This window comes from Ambystoma mexicanum, chromosome 6q, assembly GCF_040938575.1.
Source record: "Ambystoma mexicanum isolate Mex_15411 chromosome 6q, UKY_AmexF1_1, whole genome shotgun sequence".
NCBI classification, from domain to species: domain Eukaryota; kingdom Metazoa; phylum Chordata; class Amphibia; order Caudata; family Ambystomatidae; genus Ambystoma; species Ambystoma mexicanum.
In genome coordinates, this window is record NC_090937.1 from 295,804,830 (window position 1) to 295,827,541 (window position 22,712).

A 22,712-nucleotide genomic window follows, 5' to 3' on the forward strand; every position below is an offset into this window, starting at 1 on the left:
ACTGTGGCCCCCTCCCCTTTTAACCATTTTGTTTAGGTCCATCCCCTTAACATACAGTTCCCCTAGAGCGTTTCTGGGGGCGGGCTGGCTACTTGAAGAAGAATACAATTGCTATAATTAACACTAAACACCTCCCTTTTAAGTTCACTGTGTTTTTGCATTACTCCCATCAGAAAACGTGAGAATGACCACACTTTTTTCAATTGGTTTGGAAACTTGCATAAATGAGCAAGTTTCCAAACCAATTGAAAAAAGTAGCTAGATTTGTCGCTAGCTGCTTTTTAACAAAAACGTCGCTAGGAGGGCGTACTTTCTCGCTAAATATAGTGAGAAAGTCGCTAAATTGGCAACACTGGGATAAAGAGACTGACTGCTTGCCGCTCCCACCTTATATGCGTCCCCTGGGAACCCGACTGGAAGTCAGGCTCTGGGGGACGCCTCTTCCGCCTTACTGGGGAGGAAGAGTAGAGGTTGGCCACCCCCCGGAAGGTGGCGGCCAGAGGGGACAGCCGCTATGAAGGCTGTCCCTCTAGCGCCCCCTGCGGGGGCTGGTCCACCTCTGAACATTTTGAGGGTCAGAGATGTATATCTACAGTCTTGTCTGCAGCGCTATGCTAGCAGGAGTGGGGCATGTTGGATGCAGCAGTGAAACAGCAGAGTGTGCTGCTGGTCAGCAGCGAAATGCTCCTCGTCCTACCTGGGTACATGGACACCGAAAATCTGTTTACTCTACTGAAGCCAAATCACTTGGGTTTCTCAAGGCCTGTTTAGGTCTGGCATACCAAATATCTAGCTACAGAGAGGTCATCTTGGCGCTAAACAGAGGGCCCCTGATCACACAGAGGCTCGACAGCCGGCACACAGGCCGAGAGGAGAAGGAAAGGAAATCCCCACTGTTGATTGATTGAACAAGGTTTTAAGGGCCTTTCGGAAGTGGAGATGGTCCTCAATTTTCCGCAAGGGGTGTGGGGAGGCAATTCCATAAAAGTCGGGCCGCCACTGAAAAAGCTCTCACCCCAACTGTAGATTTACGAAACCGAGGAACCCTGGCCAGCCCAGCGAAGATTCCTAGGACACTAATGTTTGATCTTCTGGTGTAAAAAGCCAGCTCCCATGCCATGAAAAGCCTGATGAACCAGCCAAAGGATTTTAAATTGGATCCAGGATTTTAAATTGGATCCAGGAGATGTGTATCTTCTGGAGTACCTTTGAGGTTCTAGCATATTTCGGCAATCCCATCATCGCAGCCTCATTCTGCACAACCTGCAGACGGCAGAGAAGAGTTTTGAGATGAGCCAAAAGGGTTTCATTGCAGTAGTCCAGGTTCCCCAGGACAAAGGTGGAAACCACCAAGCCACAGAGATCAGCAGGTACAAAAGGGATGACCTTCTTGGGTGTGAGGAAATGACTTCTGCCCTACAGGAGCATAAGAGTGAGTAGCAACTAAAGCGCCTACATACCCTCAAACCGCTACAAACCAAGAGTGATCCCAATCATAAAACTGAAACAGGCACAGTCCCCCTTCACCTTCTGTGGTAATGTGGGCTGAGGGAAGGCTATACTTTCAAGAGTGGTGTGAATGTGCTTCAGTAGCAAACCAAACAGCAATCGTCCAACAGTCCAGAATAAAGTGAATATCCAATCAAGGTTCTTTAAAAAAATAGATATACTTTAATGATATACACCATTTGCAAAAATAACAAAATAGAAAAACACTACGCAAAACCCACCCATGAGGAAAGAACATGTACAGAATCAGGGGTGTAAGGCAAGTAAACACCACAATGTTTGATAAAAGGTAGCCTAACCAATCTCTAGGGTCCAAAGGTGGACAAGGTGGCAGTTAGCAGCCAGGAATACCTTCTGCGGTTCTTGGCAGCTCCAAATTTTCAAACCAGGCTTTTTGGTGCTGTGTGTTTGGTTGAATGAGGTTTGAGCGCAGCGGTCGCATTGTTCTAAATAGGGAACAGTGTTGAACAGGGGTTGAACAGGAGTTCACTGCATTTCGAAGAGGATGCTTGAAGAAGTGCGGATCATGAGGGCCACCAGGGTCAGTGCGACAGTTGGTTCAGCTGCGTAGATGCGGGTGACTGGATGCACGGTTCTTACTGGATCGGTTCAATGAAGTGTTAGCGGGGCTGATTTGACGATGAAGAGGCTGGAGTCTGGATGCTCAGTCCGGTTCAAGCGGTTTTATATGGCTTACAAGGGTCAGGGTTCGATGATACACAGGGTCGATTTGACTAGCGATGGAGATCGGCAGAGAAGATGTTGGCTGGGCGGGTGGGGTTTTGAAGGCGTAAGATGACATAGAGAGCTTGTAGTTCAAGTCGAGGTAACAACATTCTCAGCTAGCGTGGTGAGGTGGCTAACAGGTTCAAATGTGCAGTTCAGCGATTTGGGTATAACAGCTACGTTGTTCTGGATGGGGAGAGGATGTTGAGCAGAGGTCAAACAGGAGCTTGTGCGATTTGAAGGTGATGCTTGAAGAAGTGCAGATCATGGGAGCCAGCAGGGTCAGATCAAGAGTCGGTTTGATGGCGAAGAGGCTGGTGACTGGATGCGCAGTTCGTGTCGAGTGGAACCGGTGCAGAGGTCGTAGTTCAAAGGATTGTCCAGATTCTGCTCGTCTGTCGATGAGGTTTGGCAATGAAGATGATGACAGGCCAAAGAGGCAGTTTGAAGGCAGAGGGTGCACTGAAGATCTTCAGGTTCGAGCCGGAGCAATAATACGTTCGGCTAGCGTGGTATGATGGTGAACAGGTTCGAACATGCAGTTTGGCGGTTTGAAGAGCTGGTGAGGGGCAAAGGTAGCTCGCAAGGGTCCTTTTGGTTTAATGGAAACAAACGAGCTCGAATCATGGTTCAAATTGATTTAGTGGTGAAAATACCAGGATCATGTATGCCTTGACTCTCGGTTGCTGTGAGTCCCAATCCAGGGACTCAAGGATAAGTTGTAGTTCTTATTCTGGTGCTCCCGCACACGGGGAGGCTGGGCCACAAGTGCAGGTGTCCCACAACACAGTGAGGTCCTGAAAACCACTGTGGCTGGCAGCGGGGGAAGTCTTGTCCCAGCAGCAGCTCACCACCAATGGTACCTGTGGATGGTTAGGGGACAGAGCTTGACCCTTCACCTCACTGGTAGAGGACTTTGGAGTGGTCAGCTCTTCTTATTTAAGTATATGTCCAAAAGTGAATCAAAGAAGTGGTGGGAGACTCCTTTCTTTTAAAGGCAAAAGCCCACAAGCAACTGGACTAAAGCTAGCCTGCTTTAGGGGTCCAATCGCTATTCTTAGAACAAGTGGTTGTTGCCTTATAACATCACACCCAAAGTGCTTTGTGCTAAAGGAAGCGGAGGGGACAGGATGGAAAGATAGAGGCAGAGAGAAACAAGATATTGGAAACTTCCTCTAGCTATAAGGAGCTCCTCTGTCTACACTAACCCCACCCCCTACCCTTTCAAAGGCATCAAAGGACTTTAGATATGCAACACTCTGGTTTGAGTCTTGACCTGTTGTGAATTGGTGCTCCCTTTTATTCCTGTTCCCAGGATAGCTTCATGTGGAGTAGCTGTCTCTCTGGGGAGGGTGTTACCTGTCTTCACAAAGGAACAAATAGGGGCAGCCCCAAGGCTACAGTCCCACTAGCAGTAGCAAGGGCAGCCTGTTTTGGGAAGAATACAAATAATCATTTTGCAGCTAAGCAGTGTTCACAGGGCTGACACAAGTGTGATATTACATTCTTGTGGCTGTAATAATTGTGAGAAATGCCATCCACCATACTAGAACTCAGGTATGTCTTAAATCTAAAGATGTATTTGCCAACTGGACAGTAAACTCAGAATTTTGTGGTTTTGGTACAGGGGTGCATACCATAAATGCTGACCCTTAACTGCAGAGACTTGGCTGTCACTGCAGCTGTCAAATGGGCATATGTGTCCTCTGAACATGTTCTGTGCCACTGGTAGAGCAGGTGCGGCAGATCAGGATACTGATGCAGAAGGCAGCAGGTACACACAATGCTTTTGACATGGAGCTTTTGAAAGGGGAATCTGATCAGCAGATTACCCTTCCAGCGATGAAATTCCCCGCATCATGTTATTTATTTAATAAATATAAAAAAGACCAGGGTTTCTACACCCTTGTTCAATTACAATTCTGCACAGAGCGACCTTTGTAACATCTGGCAACCAGAAGACTCCATCAACTGTTCCATTGACTGATGGATATAATAATGTTACTTTCACCTTAGCACATCATGCAGACTCGTTCCGCTTCTAAGCTCTGCAATGGTATGGGCTATTTCCACCCACTTTAATGGTAACCAATTTATCATCCCTTGGAGGACTGAAGAGCAGAGTCAGATTCGAGCCTATGACTGGGGGTTGCACATAGTGACATAGATGCTAGACGTTTTGAGCTGCAGTCAAAACTCACTGAGCCATCTTAATGGCTAGAATGCACTTCACATGTTATGCATCTTAATGACACTGATAGATAGAATTCATTTAGTTTTCATGTATTTATCCCTTTTTTGCATTATATAGGCCAGACACATGGGGCATGTCCAGTGTTTGCTTAGCCTGCGCCTAACAGGGTTTAGACTGTTCCCATCTCACTTCGCTTTCTCATTGCCATGCACATTCACAGAAGGGGCGTGTAAAAGAATACCAATAAGCAGGTCAAAACCCTTGGTTTTGGCTTTGATAAAAGAAACTGCAGAGAGACTAGGGAGGTGGCCTGTGTGGTGATGGTCAGGAATGGTAAACCATGGTCAGCAATGTCCAACTATGGTGGGCAATGATTGCCCAAGGTCGACCATCATCAGCTTTGTTTGGTGATGGAGCCAGATAGAGTGCATGCCCAATGCGTAATCCTAAAAAAATCCCACACCAATACCAATAATATCAACTGTCTGACTCTAAAATGGCTGCTAGCTGAGGCACAATGCAGGGCAGCCAAACAACAAACAGGATCTATATCTGCCTCCGATAGGGCAACTCCCATCTCTACACATTCTCCGTATTCATTTTGGCCTTCATGAGCCCAAACTAAAAAGGATCCCATTGAAAAGGATGTACTTGCGAAAAGTGAAATATTGGATAGATATTACAAACATTATGCAAGCGCAGATAAAAAGGAACAGGGATGATAACCTGATCCAGCAAAGGAAAGTGCATAAATCGGTTTGCAAGTATAACTGGTAAAAAGCAGGCAAAAACTGTGTGGCAACCAGTCGTGATCACAAACAGTATAAGCAGGAACAGTCAGACCTCTAGAGACATGAGAAAAATATTTTCATGGCTCCCCAGATTATTCATTTTCTCCACAGCCTTCTCCTAAATGTCTGCAGCTCCCCCCCCAAAAAAATTCTAAGAATGCACAATCTGCTAGGGAGGAATGACATGTGAACTATCATGCAGGCATATATCATAAAAACAAAAATAAGGAGACCCCAGTGTAGAACAATGTACACCATTTTTAAATGCAAACTCTGCTGTTGTAAAAACATTTCAATTAGACTGAATGACATTTACAGGACAATACTAAAATGGCTTAAATGTCTGATTCAACCTCTCAGCTGACCATACTTTTGTGGATAGTAACCAGAATACAGAGCAGACACGACAACCAGCCCTTTACACACTGCACCCCAAAATGTTGAGCAATACTGTAAACGTAATCGTAAAAGCCCTTCCATCTTAAACCACGAAGATAAAATATCTCAAGCAAAAAATGTGTTTACAGCAGCAGATAAGGTGTTTGGCGGGGTCAAAAGAGCCATGTGAGAAAGGGTATCAACTAACCATTATCACCAGACAGCCCTGGTTAGGGCACCAACAACCTTGATATGATACAATACGATATGGCATTTATAACGCGCCTCTACACAAGTGTTTCAAAGCGCAATGAGGCAAGGGAAGGGGAACAGAGGGGAGACAGACAACGATCATACTAGGCCAGGTGTCATTCAGATTGCGCAAGTGCATGGCATGGGGTAAGGGGGAAAGTGGAGTACATGGGAAAATAGAATCATTTACAATAAGTAAAGTGCGGCCAGCAGGTGGCAAGTGCAAGGATAAGTGCAGACATCAGGTATCAAGTGCTGGTAGTGGAACTGTAGGGATACAGAAAACAGTCCCAAGTGCGGGGGTTGCCAGGAAGGCAGTGCAGGTGTGTGTGACTGGCGGGTGGTTGGGGACCTGGGCCCGACATCAGAGGGTGGCCAAGTAACCAGCACAGTTTCAGTTTCAGCCAGGAGGTCAGTAGGGGAGAGGAGGAGAAAAAGCAGAAACAAAGAGAAAGGTTTTGAGGTGCTTCCTGAACAGGAGATGATTCTCCTCAAGTTTCAGGGAGGCAGGGAGGCTGTTCCAGAGGGAGGCCCCAGCTGAAGAAAAAGATCTACCGCCAACTCGTTGCTTGGAGAAGCGACTGACCCTAAGGGAGTTGGAGGCAGATGAGTGAAGAGCTCGAACAGGATGATATTTAGGAAGAGAGAGTTGGAGGTATTGAGGCCCCAGGCCCCAGAAGGCCTTATGGACAATGGAGAGGGTTTTTAACTTAATCCTCTCAGCCACTGGGAGCCAGTGCAGAGATTGCAGTCCTGGAGAGATATGATCCCTGGTCTTGAGGCCAAGGACAAGGTTCGCAGTCCTGTTCTGGATGAGTTGCAACGGGCGGAGAGTAGAAGCAGGCAGATTTAAAAAGAGACTGTTGCAATAGTCCAGCCTAGAGACAACCAGAGCTCTAAAGACAGTGAACTTCTGGGGGAAGGAGAAGAAAGGAAGAATACCTCTGTGGAGGTGCAGCTGGTAGTGTGACTTCTTAGAGACGTCAGAGATGTGAGGAGAGATGGAGAGTGTGGAGTCGAAGATGACCATGAGTTTTTTAGCCTCACAGGGAGCATTAAAGTCAGCAACAATATTACACCAAGACCCTGCTCCATTTACAACAGCATTAACACACCTGCTAGCCACTAATGGGAAGACGTGTTCTGAGTGCTGATCAAAAAGCAATGCACATACCGGTAGTCATCAGCAGATACCAAAGGAAACTAAACTGGTCACTGCACTAACCCTAATATAGCCTTCCTACCAGTCTGTCCAGCTGGAGCCGTATTATGGCACAACTCAACCTCTCCCTGAGGCTGTTAGCTGAAAGCAAACAGTTATTCAAAAGCAGCAGACCATCCTTCTTAATCAATTGAACTTTCGACACACGCCCAGACAAAACCTCCTTCATCCTGCTCTAAGTCCAAAATAGTTGAAGGGGGACAATTCCCATGATTTAACTCAGGGTTCTTCTCCCTTGTCAAAGCATCAGCTTGTATCTAACTGGACTGATGGGATATAGGTTATAGTAAAGAAGTATTAGGCTCACAAAAAAAAATAATGCATTTGATGACTATTGCGAGAGTAGACTTGTCACAAAACCTGCAAATTCCTCTGATCAATATGAATTTCAAAGGGGAATCAGACACCAAACATGAAATATCTCACACTCAGTATCTCACACACCATGACCGCATAATAATGTCTCTCAAAGGGAGTTAAAATAGAGAATGTGTAGAAAACAGAATGTTGTACTCAATCTCTCTCCTGCACGTGTCTGACACCCAAGTTTATAGCTCTAAACGCGATAACCCTCTCCAAAAAGGTTTACAGTATCTGCATGTCTCAAAACTGGAATAGATGTAAAGGTATGTTTGTGAATTTGAAAATCCCTCTCACCTGAACGGTTGTGACCTAGTCAGTGTATGACCCCATCCCAGAGCACTCCTTCCCCTTCCCAGGGTCAGATCATGTGGGTTAGCGAAGGCTGGAAGATAGAGGGTAAAAGAAAATTAGGAATTGAAATGGAACAATCTTCCTTGTTATTTGCTTCAAGAGCCAAGAGGTCCCCTGACCCAGCCAGGATCCTCCAGACCCAGTCATGGCACAGGAGAATCGCATCAGTGGAACTCCCTCACCTGGAAGAGAAAACGAATCACTTTCATGGGACCCCCTTCCTTGCTCTCCTGGGACAAGAGGCCAGACATCACAGGAACCAGTTAGACACAGGAAGAGACGCATCCCTGCAACCACCTCATTCACTAACAGAACCTCCCCTTCATTCAAGCAGGGAAGCACCCACGACAAACACTCCCCACCTTCGAATCCCGCAGTAGGGCTTGAACACTAAAACACTTACACAGTCTGGCCAGTCAGGGAGCTGGTACCTGACTCAGGCAGTATCAAAATATCAAAGGGGCTCAGTTTCCATATTCTGGCAGAAAGGATATAGGAATGAAGGCACTTGCAGGAGGATGGGGAGAGGAAGGAGCAGAGCGACTTGGAGAGCAGATAGGTCTGTTACAGCCCAGAGACAGAAGAGAGGCTTGGGAGCGCTTAGAGGCCACCCCAACAGTGCAGCGAGGATCTCAAATATCCCCAAAAGTCTTTCTGAAACTGATATGTGTCAGGCTATGCAAAAACCTTATTAGCATGTAATCTGCTAGAACCTCCAAAACACGAGTTCTATTTTGGAACTGAGAAGTAGAATATATCATCTAGGCACAAAATTACAAAATATCGCTGTTGCATGGCACAACCCCAAGAGCATGGCACGCTGCTCATAGTGATGGAAAGGTGCTCTGCCACATTGTCAGATGTAAGAGGCAAATACCGTGACTTTCTACCTGGGACTGCCATTCCGCTAACTTCAGAGGAAAGGTGGCCCACACTTATTCTTGGAGAAGAAAATACTCTAATGTTTGCAGTACTACAGTTCTGGACTGAAATTTCCACTACAAAAATGTGGCAATGAGGTTATGATCTGGTAGAACATCCCCTTGTAGATGTTACAGATGTTCTGTTTTTCCTCAGTTGTTTTATTTGTAAAGCTTAAATTTGACTTCATCTGATATAAAGTGATAACTCTGAAAGGAATATAGAATAATGAAAAAGTTTGTAACAAACTAATTCACTTAATAGAACCTTTTTTTTTCTAAACATTGTTCCACACATCATCAGTTCCTATATGCAACACTTGGTTAATATCATGGGGGTCCAATTTCCTAAAGGCTACAGCTCTGCGCACAGAATCCAGGATAGCACTTATGAAAGGCAAATCATGTCACTCCTGATAGGCCCAGCGCTCTAAGGAATTAGGGTTGCAGTTCAAAGGTTTATTTGGACACAAACTCAATGATGTCCCTGCAGAAGGTTGAGGTGGAACAAACCAATTATTCAAGTTTGGGGGATCTACTCAAGATTGCCACCAGCTTTTTACTCACCCAGGAAGCCTACAAGTGACCAAACGTTACTATCAACTCTGGTGTTCATTTAATGGCACAATCAAATTCATTGTGAGGTGGTGAAACTTTACTTCTGCAAGACATCCAGGAAGAGAGTACTGATATGGGATACTGGAAACATAAATTCTCTCCAACAACTTGCACTCTAGGCTATGAGTACCAGTGAGAAAACTGTCCCAATAAATTGCTAAGCTCAACACATTTATATGGATAGAAGAATTATATCTTCAAAGCCAGGAGCCTAACATAATCAATTGGAAGCTCAGAGATGTAATAAGGTCAATAGGAAACCTCTCACTCTCATTTCTCAGGCAGACCCCCAAAGACCCCCAAAGGTCTAAATGTAGCTATCAGTGGGCTCTGAGCCTATAGATCAGTGAACTGACAGAGTAGCATCAAATGGCCATTCTTACTTGTCAGAGACTGAACCCCAGCATTTAAAGTGCACACGGCCCCGGCCAGACCCTGAATTTGGTTCATTTTCTGATTCTAGCTTGTTGAGTGTCATGACCAGATGGGTTCAAGCTGCCCCAAAGCTCTGAGGTTGTTCTTCACACGAAGATCTGGGCATCCCTTTCCCCAAGCCACTGTTCCACCTCTCTATTGCACTCAGAGACATTAGTAGTGGCCATGGGGTGGATACCTTCATGGGGGTAGAGCTCCAGCGCAACCCCGAGTTGATAAAAGCCTTCATAATCTAACTTTGGTGGTCAGAGAAGTGTGGACCAAGTGAAAGGGATACCAGCAGCACCCGTAGGAGAATGGAGCAAGCGAGAGGATCAGAAGAGTTGTGATGAATCTTCCCACTGCACAGAAAGTAGTTGTTGAGAAAGAAGTACGGCCCCTCTTTGTCGGCTTGGAAACTTACAGGCCTGAATCTGAATAGAAGACAAAAGTTAGGTGAACCACAAGGCCTCCTGGAATAGTCTAACCTACCCACTTCAGCACCGCCACCATACGCCTAGATCTTGCCTGCATGGAAGACACCAACCACAAACACAATGGAAGGGAGTGGATGCCATGAGCCACAACACCACATCTGATAGAAGAGTACCATGTGCAAGCCACAACAAGGCTCTCACCTCCCCGATGCGCCTTGTTGCGGAATTTCTGAATAATTTCAAAATTAAGCATCTCTCCTAAGTGATGGCAGGCATCCTGGACATCTCTTGCTTCAGTTGGTAGAATGGTACCGAGCACTAGACATCCTCGGATGCAGGGGTGTGATGTTGGTCTCCACATGCCTCCTAGAAATCTCACTCACACGTGGAGAAGACCGCAGCCTGAAAGGGCAAGCATCCCCCACCACCACCTGCCTTGTCTCCTTGCAAGATGAGGTAACGCCTCAAGTATAACCGGAAGGCATGAAAGGTCTAGGACTCCTGCTTAGTGAGTATTTATCTTTTTTAAAGTGCTGAGTGCGGTGAGAACTAATTCACTTCGTATGGTTGCTACTGGAGTACACCTCAAGGGCAGTAAGTCGCAAAGTGTCCTTGTCTTTCCAGATTTCCAGGCCATACAGAATCCCTGTTACATTGATAGTGTTATATCTTCAAAAGCCCTTAGGTTGAATAACCTCCTTTATCCTTTATATAATTTCTAATAGCACTGAATTTCTTTATGATCTTGGTAGCCACTGACCACCCCATCTTTTCACCATTATCCAAGCAAAAGAAAGGGATGGCCAGGTATACGTAACTCTGCATGACCTCAATGTCTTGGTTGTTAATCCTCCATCCAAATGTTCTTTTCTTTTGTCTATTATTTTAGAAGACCATCATTTTAGGCTTCCTGAGATTAACAACCAAGCCATTTTCCTCGGAGTACCTTTCCAATTCAGACATGGAACGTTGCAAACCTAGGGGAGTAGAGTCCAAAATAATGGTGTCATAAGCATAGGTTAACCGAGATATTTATTGTGAATATATGCAGGGAGGAAAAATCAGACATTTTACCAACCTGCATTATTGGGTGGTGTTGCAGCCTGATTTTTGTCATTCTATGTGTGATGCTTTTTTCAGAAGGAGGACTGCATGAAAACGCTGTCTCACAAGTATCCAACACAGTCTCTTTTTTGTGCTAAAAAGCTGCTTGATACGACTGTTGGCATGTCATTACAATTCTGCCTTTTCTGACACCCAGGGACACCGTCATGTTCTCAAAACACACAGGAAAGACACCCTCGATGCACTTCAGCCTCAACTGTTCCCCTAAGCCCATGAAAGTGCGCCAAGACCCAGCAAACTCCCCCAATAGGACCAGGCAAAGCCAGTGCCTCATTTTGTTTCCCAGTGTGCACCACTGCTGCAGCATATTTATTTTCTATTTTGCATCGTGCAGCGTTTCTTTTCTTTTCATTTATTCCCAATCCTCCTCACCCATAATTGTTATGGCCCCCAAGCCCTGCTGATTGTTGTGCCAAACCCTGGTCCAGGAGGCACCATTTGGCTCCTCGTGCTATCAGCCTCCCCTTCATTCCCTACATGGACCTCCTCCCTCTCCTTTTTCCTGCCACATCACCTTCAGCCATTCAACTCCTAGCTCCTGCCACAAAGTCTGTTGGCCTGCTTGCTACAAGGGCAGCTCACCTCCATTATCACCCCCATACCATCAATCAACCACCAGCATCTTGTCCAAGACACACAAGTCCACATTCTCAGAAGACAAGCTCAAGGTTCTTGTAGGAGACATCATGAAGGAGGCGCAATGCTTCAAGGGTCGCAACTCGTCAAGACCGCAAAACATCAGTGCTCCATTTTCAGGCAAGCTAACTGGGCCAGTGTGAACGCTGTGGTGACCACCCCATGCAGCCTGGATAAGATAGCTCAGCGGGTTGAGCGCTCGCTGCTGTGATCTATGTTTGATCTGCAGGTCGCAGATTCGGATCCCGACAAGGCCAACTCAGCCTTTCATCCTTCGAAGCTCAATAAATGAGTATCAACTTCAGTTGGTATGATAAATGTATGTAAATATGTTCTCTGTAAAGCGCTTTGGCTTAAGGCGCTATTTAAATAACAAATCATTATAATGTCAGAAAGCGCCAGCAGCACCTAAAGCAGCGTTTGTTAAAGCCAATGAAAGCACAGTGTATGAAGGCACTATACAGCAGGTGGCTTCCTACCACCACCCCTGGGGCTGCGTCTCTGCGAGGAGCATGCCCTGACAGTTTTCGAAATGGTCGTCCTAAAGAAGTTGGATGAGTTGAGATTAGAGTTGAAGATGAATTCCCAAAACACATGTATGACGATGAATAATGTGTATTGGCATTCCTACGATCGGAAACACCATTCATTTGTGCATAAATGGTGCACGATTGTCACATAGTCACTGATATAGCAGTCATCTCAGCGCCCAAACACAATGCTCTGCATGATTTCTATAATGTTTTAAACTAGTCATCTCCTCTAGTAATGGAATAGTCATCTAAGCCTAATTACTATATGCATGCAATGTAATACTCTTTTATTCCATGTTTGCATAGACTATGGTCTTACGAAGGGCCTTCCACCCCTACAGCGCTTTGAAGCCACATCAATGGCAGTAGGCGCTACACAAAAACCAACTCACATAACATGCATTACAAACCTTATCTACTAACACGTGCCAACATCTACCAGAGCCATTTCCTGCGTGCCACTGCGCAAATGGGGCAATGCATGTTGTGCAAAGTGTCTTGTGCAAATTGTCACAGAATGACTCCATGTCATTGGGGACACCATATCCCATTCCTAGGACGAAACATATCCTCCGGGTTGCATTCTGGCATTAGTAGTGTTTCATGTTATATTAATGGAATTATATGGAGATTAAGTTAACTTAACTAAGATTAAAACGCCAGCAAGGAGTACAATCTTCCCACTGACACATAATCATCAGGTATTGTGACATGACCTGGGAGACTGACTGCGTGTTTTCCACCATCATCACTATAGTGTAGAGTCCAGAATACACATGCACTGTGTGGATCAACGGCTGCATACAAGAAACATGTGTGGTCCTCAGGAGTGCTGTAATGTGTCATGATGCCAGAAGCTTAAATAGTTACTGGGTGTGAGTGCATGCACAGCTGGTAGACACCAGTTACATACAATGCCAGGATGTGTTGATCACAAACTCACAACAGTGCATACCTCTCCAATACATACCCTTCTTACATGCTGTTGTACACTAAGACTGCTGCAAAGGGACCCCGCCCCCCTCCTCTACCTCCACACCTGTTAGGCGTCGATGACTCGCCATGAAAATGACTAACTGTCCCATTGACCCATCTGGACACAATGGCCTCTGCAAGAGCTAAGGAGGGAAGGCAACAGGGAAGGGAAATATTGACCATCAGTCATCAGCTACCATACCTTAGGACACACAGGGAGGGGCAAACAAGTAAACGTTAGTGCCATGTTTTGGCCCAGTGGCACTGTTGAAAATATTGTTTTCAGTGAAATCCGATAAACACTGGTAAAACACCCCCACCCCCGGATGAAAAAGTGCCTCGTAGGGTTAAACTAAAAAACACTGTTCCTCCTATCCCAGTGGTGCCTTAGTGTGAGTAGGGATGGAAGGAAGTTTGGGGTGAAGGGGTGGCTGTAGAGGGGGCTCGGCAGACAATATGAAAAGGGCCCTTCTTCCCTCCATGTATCCTTGGTTGCTTTCTCCCATTGATTCCCCTCCTGTCCCCTCTTTTTTCAAAAACATTGCACATTCAATGTTACATCATTTTGTTTGTAAAACCTTTTTTTTGTATTCGTATGTGGTAAGAGCTATTTTGAAGAATTGTCGACAAATTTGAGCCATTTTTGTGGTTGCTGATTCCAGTCATAAAATTGGCTGAAATTCCTCCAAATAGCCCATGACCATGTATTTAACATGGATTTTTCAGTGTCTCTGTTTGTGGCCACAGACCCCCCGTGTATGTGTATCTGTCTGGAGGAGAGCTGAAAAGCGTGAGCTACCTGTCAGCTTTAAAGAGAAAGCTGTGTGAGGCTTCCATGTAGGAGGCTCGCGTGAGGCCACAATGTCACGGTCACCTCCCAACCTCCTGCGGCTCTCTAGAGCACCCACACCCAGTGGCCCATCAGAAGCTGCCAGCCTCTTAGAGATTTTAAATTAGGAGCGATTTATAAATGATGACTCATTTAGGGGACCATTGTTTTGGACAAGCTTTCCGTGTGAAGAAATGAAAATAGGCATTTCATTCTGAAAGCACTCAGAAAGCAACAGTTGACTAAATCTAAGCCGTCCACCATGCCAATATCACACAGAACCGTTTTAAACCAACTACATTATTGTCAGATGTTCATAATTAGTACCAAAAAGTGTTTATTTTTGGTAGAATGTAATATTTTCATGACATCATAGATGAACCCTGCATTTGTCAAGCACAAACAGGTAACCCTTTCACACATTACATTTTGTTATAAGCCTTTCAAAACCCAAAGGCCATTGTTGGCGTATTGCTGAATTGCATTCTGGTATTTGTAGTCTCCCAGTCAAGATGGGGAGAACAATGCCACAATGTTGCACTTTTTCCCTAACAAAGTTCTGTAAGGATTTATCTTACTATGATATGTGTACTTTTCAAGTTATCTTTATAAGGCAGAGTATTATTGAAAGCCAGATATGGGGGTGAGGAGGGGAAATGATGAGAGGGCAAGTTAGTCATGAATATGTGCCCAGGATGTGGCAAGAGAGGTTGCAATCCTGAAGACTGGTGCAGTTATTTTTCCCTGATTGTGTCTGCTTTTCAGGCCACAAGTAAGGACACATGTGGGTTGACAGCGTAACATTTTTTCAGATGTCGAACGCAACACCTATGGTTTTTCTTGTGGTTGGTAAATTTGTTTGGCTACCACAATTTTATCCTACTCAGGTTATCATGTTCCCAGTGCAGGCGCTTACCCACAAGAAAATAAACACTGGTCTCGTATTGGGATTTTGTTTTCATGGGAATATTTCACTACAGATTGCTGGGTTTAAAAGGTGAGCACTTGTATACTTAACCAGCATATTTATTGGAAAGTTTCCTCTCTCGTGTTATTTTTCTGGTCTTCCCTCCTTTTTTCAAAGTCAAATTCTCTTTTGTCTTGCACACTTTCTTCTAAGGGGAAGGTCAATGGGACTACATTTGTATATTTCACTTTAAGGTATGTTCACTTACTGTGCGTATACTCATGGGAGGCAGCCTTTGCTTTTTGCCATGGGGACAAAAGTTCCCACACAGAGTTAAGTGAGAGAGCTGAGCTCAACCCCTATCAAAACAACACATTTTACAGCACTTGTTGCAGCAGGGATAGGGAAAAAGCCATCTAATGTACAGGAAGGCAAAAACATATAACATCTCAACAACAATCGCCTAACCTGATGAGTTCCCTTTGAAACATTCTGCTATAGGATCCCCTGATATTCTCACACCCAGCAAACAGTTTTGGCCTGCTCACCCCCTCCAATCAGGCCTCGGGGGGTACATTAATGAGACTCCCTTCTCATTTTGTATGGAGAAGCACTTGATAAACATTTATTATCTGCTTGGAGTTAATTTCTGTTGACAGTCTAAATAATCCTTATCTCTACCAAAGTGAGTGCTCCCGGGCAAATCCGTTTATCACACTATGCCCTATCTGCTAAAATTAGAAGTCTCTACCATGTTGAAAGGTCTTTTTCACAAATCAGAGTCTTCATGGGAAGAAAAGAAAGAGAAAGGATGGGCAAAGAGTCCCTGAAAAAGTATGACATGATTTACTACAATAAATTGGACTTGTAGAAATGTTGGACATTACTGGATTAACACATTCATCTTTATTCTCCGGAAAGTGTTCATAACATCTTGCTCTGAGACACATTGCCCTACTTACGCATGCAATGAAACAATAAAAGAACATTTGGGTGCTTAACCTGGAAAAAACAGTTATCTGTGATTTTTTGAAGGGGGCAAACGGGAAAATACAGATCCTGAAATATTTTGAAAACACTGGAAAAACCCCTGGAAGTAAAAAAAAATAATAAACCCCTGAAGCAGGAAACCCTAAATGTATGTACTGAGAATGTCTCGGGTTATACCTGCCATTTAACATTTGAAGTCTTACTGCATACTATCTGCTGATACTAATATGCACTTAACTAATGCTGTCACTATCATGTGAAATCAACTACTAGAATAACCACTGAAAGATATGCATGTATGAGGGTCTCTGTGTTATCATGGGAAGCAAGGTAGGAAATTGAACCAACCCACTCCAAAGATACAACAGGCGCACTTGGACAGACAACAGTGTTATGCTTGCATGTGCCAGAGGGGCAAGGGCCATGACCATGACATCCAAAAGGAAGATGGTGATGGCATTGACGTCAGCACCAAAAGGGGACATGCACCTGAGGGAGCAATGTTATCCTCAAGTTTGGCCAAGTATTGGTCAGAGGACAGTCTCCCCACAATCCTCGTCCCATGCGCATGTGCACAAGATGCTTCAGAACCTCACTGCCACAACGAAAACAACCACACTTCCCTATGAAGAACACTCACTCGGGAAGGTAAGCCGCGCATGGCGCGCAGTGAAAGGGCAAGACTGCATACCGCAGAAGCAGTCCCTCCTTGCTTGTACTCTCTCCAACAGCCACTTCTTATATCCCACGAAAACCCTCCCTAGCATGAAGCGTGATCTTTTGACCTCAACAGCCAGCAACTCAGTGTTTAGGAACCTGAGACTACTCTCCCGTTCGCCAGCTATCCCTCTATGACAGTTCCACAGAAAATGACAACAAGGAACTGTACACTTCGATTGCGCACGAGTTCCACCACAGAATGCCCTCAAACTGCTCCCTCTCACCAAGCACTAAGCCCCTTGCAGATGAGGGCAAGCACAATGCCAGACACCTCCCTCAACACCGATTATGACAATCATTGTCCTGCGCAATTAACCCCCAGCTGTCCAGGCCCCGCTCTCAACTTGGGTTCAAGAATCCTGATAAGTCCTATTAAGAACTCATCACACCGTCATCTCACCCCCACTTACTCCCCGAGGGCCACCCCCAAGCACATCCACTCAATGCCATGCTTCCTCATGACCGCTTAATCCCACCTCCCACAAATCCACATTAACCATAATCTTGCACCCAATACTAAAAAGGAGGCAGACGGACTTCGTAAGAGCCTGCCTAGAAAACATCTGCCATGAGACCAGCGACCTGCCCCCCACCGCCCCGCCAAACCACTACCACTCTGGAATCACCCCCAGGGCCACTCCCCACCACCACACCCATCCAGCCTCACCTGACCTGCACCTTCATCACCGCTCGCTCATTCCCAGCCCATGCATTGGACATTAAGGACCTGATCATCAAACACAACCTCGATGCATTAGCCAACTCTGAGACTTGGCTTCATGAGGCATGCAGCCCAGCCCTATCCCTAGTTATCCCCCGGGTACACTATCATACAGAATGACAGACCCTCCGCTAAAGGAGGTGGCATTTCCCTGATGGCCAGAGAATCCCTTCCCTTCAGGCAGTGCAACACATCCATTGATGGGACCACCGACCTTCTTGCACTTAAATTGTCACCATCACCCATTTGCACTACCGTCTCATCTACCGGCCACCTGGACCCGCTCGGAATTTCGCGTCAAACCTACTTCACATTCTCCAGGATAATCTCAAAGCTTCCTCTAAAATAATCTTGTCAGGAGACTTTAATCTAGGCCTTCATGACCAAAACGGCCCACAAGCAACCTCACTCTCTGACACCCTAGGTTTTTGTCAGCGCATTACCAATCCCACCCACAGTAAAGGACACACTCTAGACGGGATTGCTGACCACAATTGTGATGTCTCCACCAGCACCAACATACCATGCCCCTGGTCAGACCACCACATCGTCCACTTCTCTATCCCACAGCCCTCTAAACCCAAACCACACCCAACCCCTACCCCCAGCTGTAACACAAAGCTCGCGGAAGCTCACCAGAGACAACATCCTGCTCAACACCCCAGGCCTCCAGGCCCCATTCAAATCCAACCCCAACTCATTAGTGGTTACCTTCCACTCCATCCTTTCTAATGCAGTGAACACCATAGCCCCCGTAGCTCCTCACAAATCCAAAACAGTCAGACATTCAAACTCATGGTTCACCCTCGACCTTTTGGAACTGCACACTCAGAAACGACAGGCCCAGCTAACCTGGCTAAAGGACCCAACTGACTCTCTGAAAAATTAGTTCATCAAAATATCCAAACTCTACAAATATAATGCATTTAATGTCTTCTTTGAGTACCTGAACAACATTGACAGGCGTATTCAATTCACCAGAGAAATATCACACAATATGATCACTTACCTCGATGTCAAAATAGAGAAGAAAACAACCGGTTATAGTACCACCCTTTTTCGCAAAACTACCGATTGTAACAACCTACTACAATGTTTGAGCTTTCATCAACCTAGCTTACTCAAGAACCTTCCCTACAGCCAATTATTATGTGTCAAAAGATTGTCAGCGATCCTGAAGACTGTTTGGCACAACAATTTGAGATGAAAGAGAAATTCCTGGCACATGGCTACATGAAAGAAGAATTGGATTCAGCATCCCAAAGAGTGGATACTCTGGACCGAAATACTTTACTGTCCAACACTAAAAATAACAAGAGATAACTGAAATCGCCTGTATATGTCTCCAAATTCTCTGTTCAGAGCAATTAGATCAAAAACACCATCAAAAACCATTGGAGTATCTTCAAGAACGACATAAGGGTACGAAATTTGTTTGATGAACTTCCGGTGTTCGCTTACCAGAGAAGTAGGAACCTATGGGATGAATTAGTGCGTACAAGACCGCCGACAAAAGAACCGATCACACAGCGAACCGGAACATTCCCTTGTCTCCACTGTACTAATTGCAATTTGGTAATCAAAGGCAACATCATATACCATCCACGTACAGGCAAGAAGATTTTGCTGAAAACTTTTGGCACTTGCGATAGTGCCAACATTATATATGGTATCAAATGCCCATGTGGGAAATATTATGTGGGTCAATCCACTAGAACAGCCAAAACCTGTTGGAACGAACACCGCTCCTGCATTCAAAAATGCAGACCCTAACTCTGCAGTAGCCCGCCATTGGGTTGAAAAGAGCCACAACTTGACACAAATCAGGTTTCTGATCCTAGAAGCTCTGTCTAAAAACAATCCACAAGAAGATTTGAGCTTACGGCTCAACAGGAGAGAAACTTATTGGATTGATAAACTTAGTAGCCTGGCTCCAAATGGTCTCAATGAGGAGATCAATTATCATTGCTACATTTGAAAGTTGATGTGTTTCCTGTTATAACCACTGTTTTGATCGAATCTGTATTCCATCACCTTATGATACCATGTGGACCTATTCACATTCATGACTTTCAGTTGGCTTCCTTAATGTACATTATTTGCAACAACTTCAATTCCCCACTTTATTCTTCCCTTTGTTTCATCTCTCCACAGAGGTGATTTTACATATCATCACGTTGCTCCCAGACCCTTTGTCTGGGCGCCCATTCTTGTTTCACTCTTCTTTAGAGGTGTTTTTTTAAAGCATCAGCACCATTGCGGTAGATCCCGGACCCAAAGTCTGGGACCCAAGGTGCCACCCACTGGCGGCACTGCCCATGACAATGGTGCACATCCATATTACATGATGTATTTCCAGATGGGGTTCCGTTCCCTATTAGCATATTTATGTGAGCAATGCACTGTTTTCTTGTACGGTCTTTTCAAATGAGCATCATTATTTCTGTGTTGAGTATTTCTTCCATTTCTATGTTTATGCCCAATTTTCCTTTTTATTTACAGTCCCACTACAATATTTGGTACAACAGTAGTAAATCATACAAATGATTGCTTTGGTTAAATTCCATCCGATGACCACATTAGCAGCATTTTGTTTGAACCTCCGCATCGTGCCACTTCCTGGACGCGATGCGGTCACGTGGCTTTTAAGAGTACCGTTGCCTAAGCAACGGTTAGACACGGCAGTCCCTGGCTATGATTACGCGTCTGCCCAGGAGCTGAGGCAGAGACAATCCGTGAATCTCCAGGTACGATTGCATTGTATTTTCTATTACTAGTCTTGAACCTCTGATTCATGACATTGATCTTGAATCCCATATTCACTTTCCAGAGCGGCACGATCCTCTTGCCCTGTTTCCCATCGGGCGCTCATTACGAACACTGCATACCGTTTTATGTATGGACACAACTCTGCACCATTTTAGAATAAGGCTGTTCACACCCTACAGGTAAAAGATACAGAGTCTTCTTCCTATTTCAACATCATGCATACAATTGTCCTTTACATTTTGGCATTTTTTTCTGGAAATCCACTCATTTCTGAAACTTTCCACGACCGGTATGTCACCATTTTTTAATTGCTTTACCATTTATTATGTTGAAGTGTCATAAAATGTGTTGTTGTTATGCATTTAATTGATTTGCAATACTATAGACTATCCCTGATGAAGGAGAGGATTCTCCGAAATGCATTGGCACGTTAAGTCTGTTCTACACAAAAGATGTGTCAGCCGCTTCCTCACTAAGAATTTATTAGTGACTGTTCCTTGAGATTCTTTTCGATAAACAATCATTGTTGTAAAACAACGAAGTCTCATTTCTTTTGAAAAGGTGCTTAATGAATTTTGAATACCTCATTTAAACACTGAACAACTACAGTTCCGAAGAACTTTATAATTGCACAACCCATGTTGGGTCTAACGGAGAGCGGCTGCGTGGCTAGGTTTTTTTTACCTGGTCTCCTGCTACACATGTTTTTCGAGTCAGGGTGTCTCCAGACTCATCACAGCCAGCTCCTGTATACTTTTCTAAAAAGTCCAACTATTATTATTCTTACTTTTTTCTACATTTGTACTATTGAATTCAAGCGGATTCTTCCAAGTGGTGCCCACTTAATCTCTTTTTGCTTTAGCCCCATCATCACAACCATTATAAACGCATCTTTCGCTAAAAGCACAGTTCCAGCTAGTCTCAAATAAGCTTGGGTCCTCCCACTCCTATGAAAAATCTCACTAGATCCAGCCATTTGATCTAACTATAGGCTAATTACCACTGCCCCCTTCCTACTGAAAATACTAGACCACGCAGCCTACCTGCAAATTCAGCAGTTCCTGAAGGACAACAAAATCCTAGGGATGTGTCAATGCGGCTTCCGCCCAGGGAACAGCACTGAATCCGCCCTTCTCGACCTAAAGAATCAGTTAGACGAGATCAGGGATTAAGGAAACTCTGCTCTGCTCCTCCTCCTAGAACAACCTGGGGCTTTCAAATTGGTTAACCAACAAATCCTCTGCCACCACCTCACCACTCACGCTAATTTCTCCCCACCTGCCACTGCTTGGATTGCTAACTTCTTGGAAGGGAGGGTTATGATGGTCTTCTCAGAGTTTGCAAATGCCTCGCCCTCTCCCATCACCCGTGGTCTACCTCAAGGGTCTTGCATTGCCCCAACCCTTTACAACATCTTTACCAGCACACTTTTCAACATCCCTTGCTATAGCTTACACCAACTGTGCCAATGATACTCAAATCCTGATCCCACTCTCAGGCAACTTCACAGATGGTGCTGCCACCCTAAACAACATCTACTCTAAAACACAGGCATGGATGGCAGCTAATCATCTCTGTTTCAACAGTGACAAGACTGAAATCTTAATTGTCGGCCCACCAACTGCTCTTAAGTCTCACAATAATCAATACACAGCCTTCAAGATTGACAACTGGCTAATTTCCGTCTCAACCTTTTTAAAGACAGTAGGAGTAACCTTGATGCTTCACTTACTATGTCTAGACAAGTAAGCACCATTGCCTCTTCAGCAGCCTACGCCATGAAAGTCCTCAAAACAGCCGGATCCTTCCTCACTAAAATTAACTGCCTTACGATTGCCTGTGTCATCATTGGCTCCAAGATCGACTACTGCAATGTCTTATTCACAGGCACCTCCTTTGGAAATATCCAGAAACTACAAGTCATACAAAACAATGCTTTGAGAGCAGACCTCCATATCCCCATAAGGGAACACATCTCTAAAGCGAGAAGAGAAACACCCTGGCTCCCCATCCAGGAGTACATCACCTTTAAAACACTCTCCATTACAAACAAGTGCCTCTCCGAGACAGCACCCCATACCTCACCCAAAGAATCACCAAAGCTCCCTCCTCAAGACCCACAAGGAACCCCTACACTAATCGACTAGTCGTGCCCAAAGTAAAGAGATGCAACGCCAGAGGCTCAAGCTTCCCTTTCCGTGCTGCCAACCTTTGGAATGACCTCCCCCCTCCGTGAGGGCCGGGAAATCCTACTGGATCTTTCGTAAAGCTCTCAAAACTCAGCTCTTCTCCTAACCCACAACCTCACCTGCGCACTGCGCCTACCTGTCAA

At 45.1% G+C, this 22,712-nt stretch overlaps 1 long non-coding RNA gene across 1 annotated transcript in view; it reads left to right on the plus strand.

The window, feature by feature from the left end:
• LOC138515990 (uncharacterized) overlaps window positions 1-22,712 on the plus strand; it is a 36,182-nt gene that overhangs the window by 10,253 nt on the left and 3,217 nt on the right. The window lies entirely within an intron of this gene.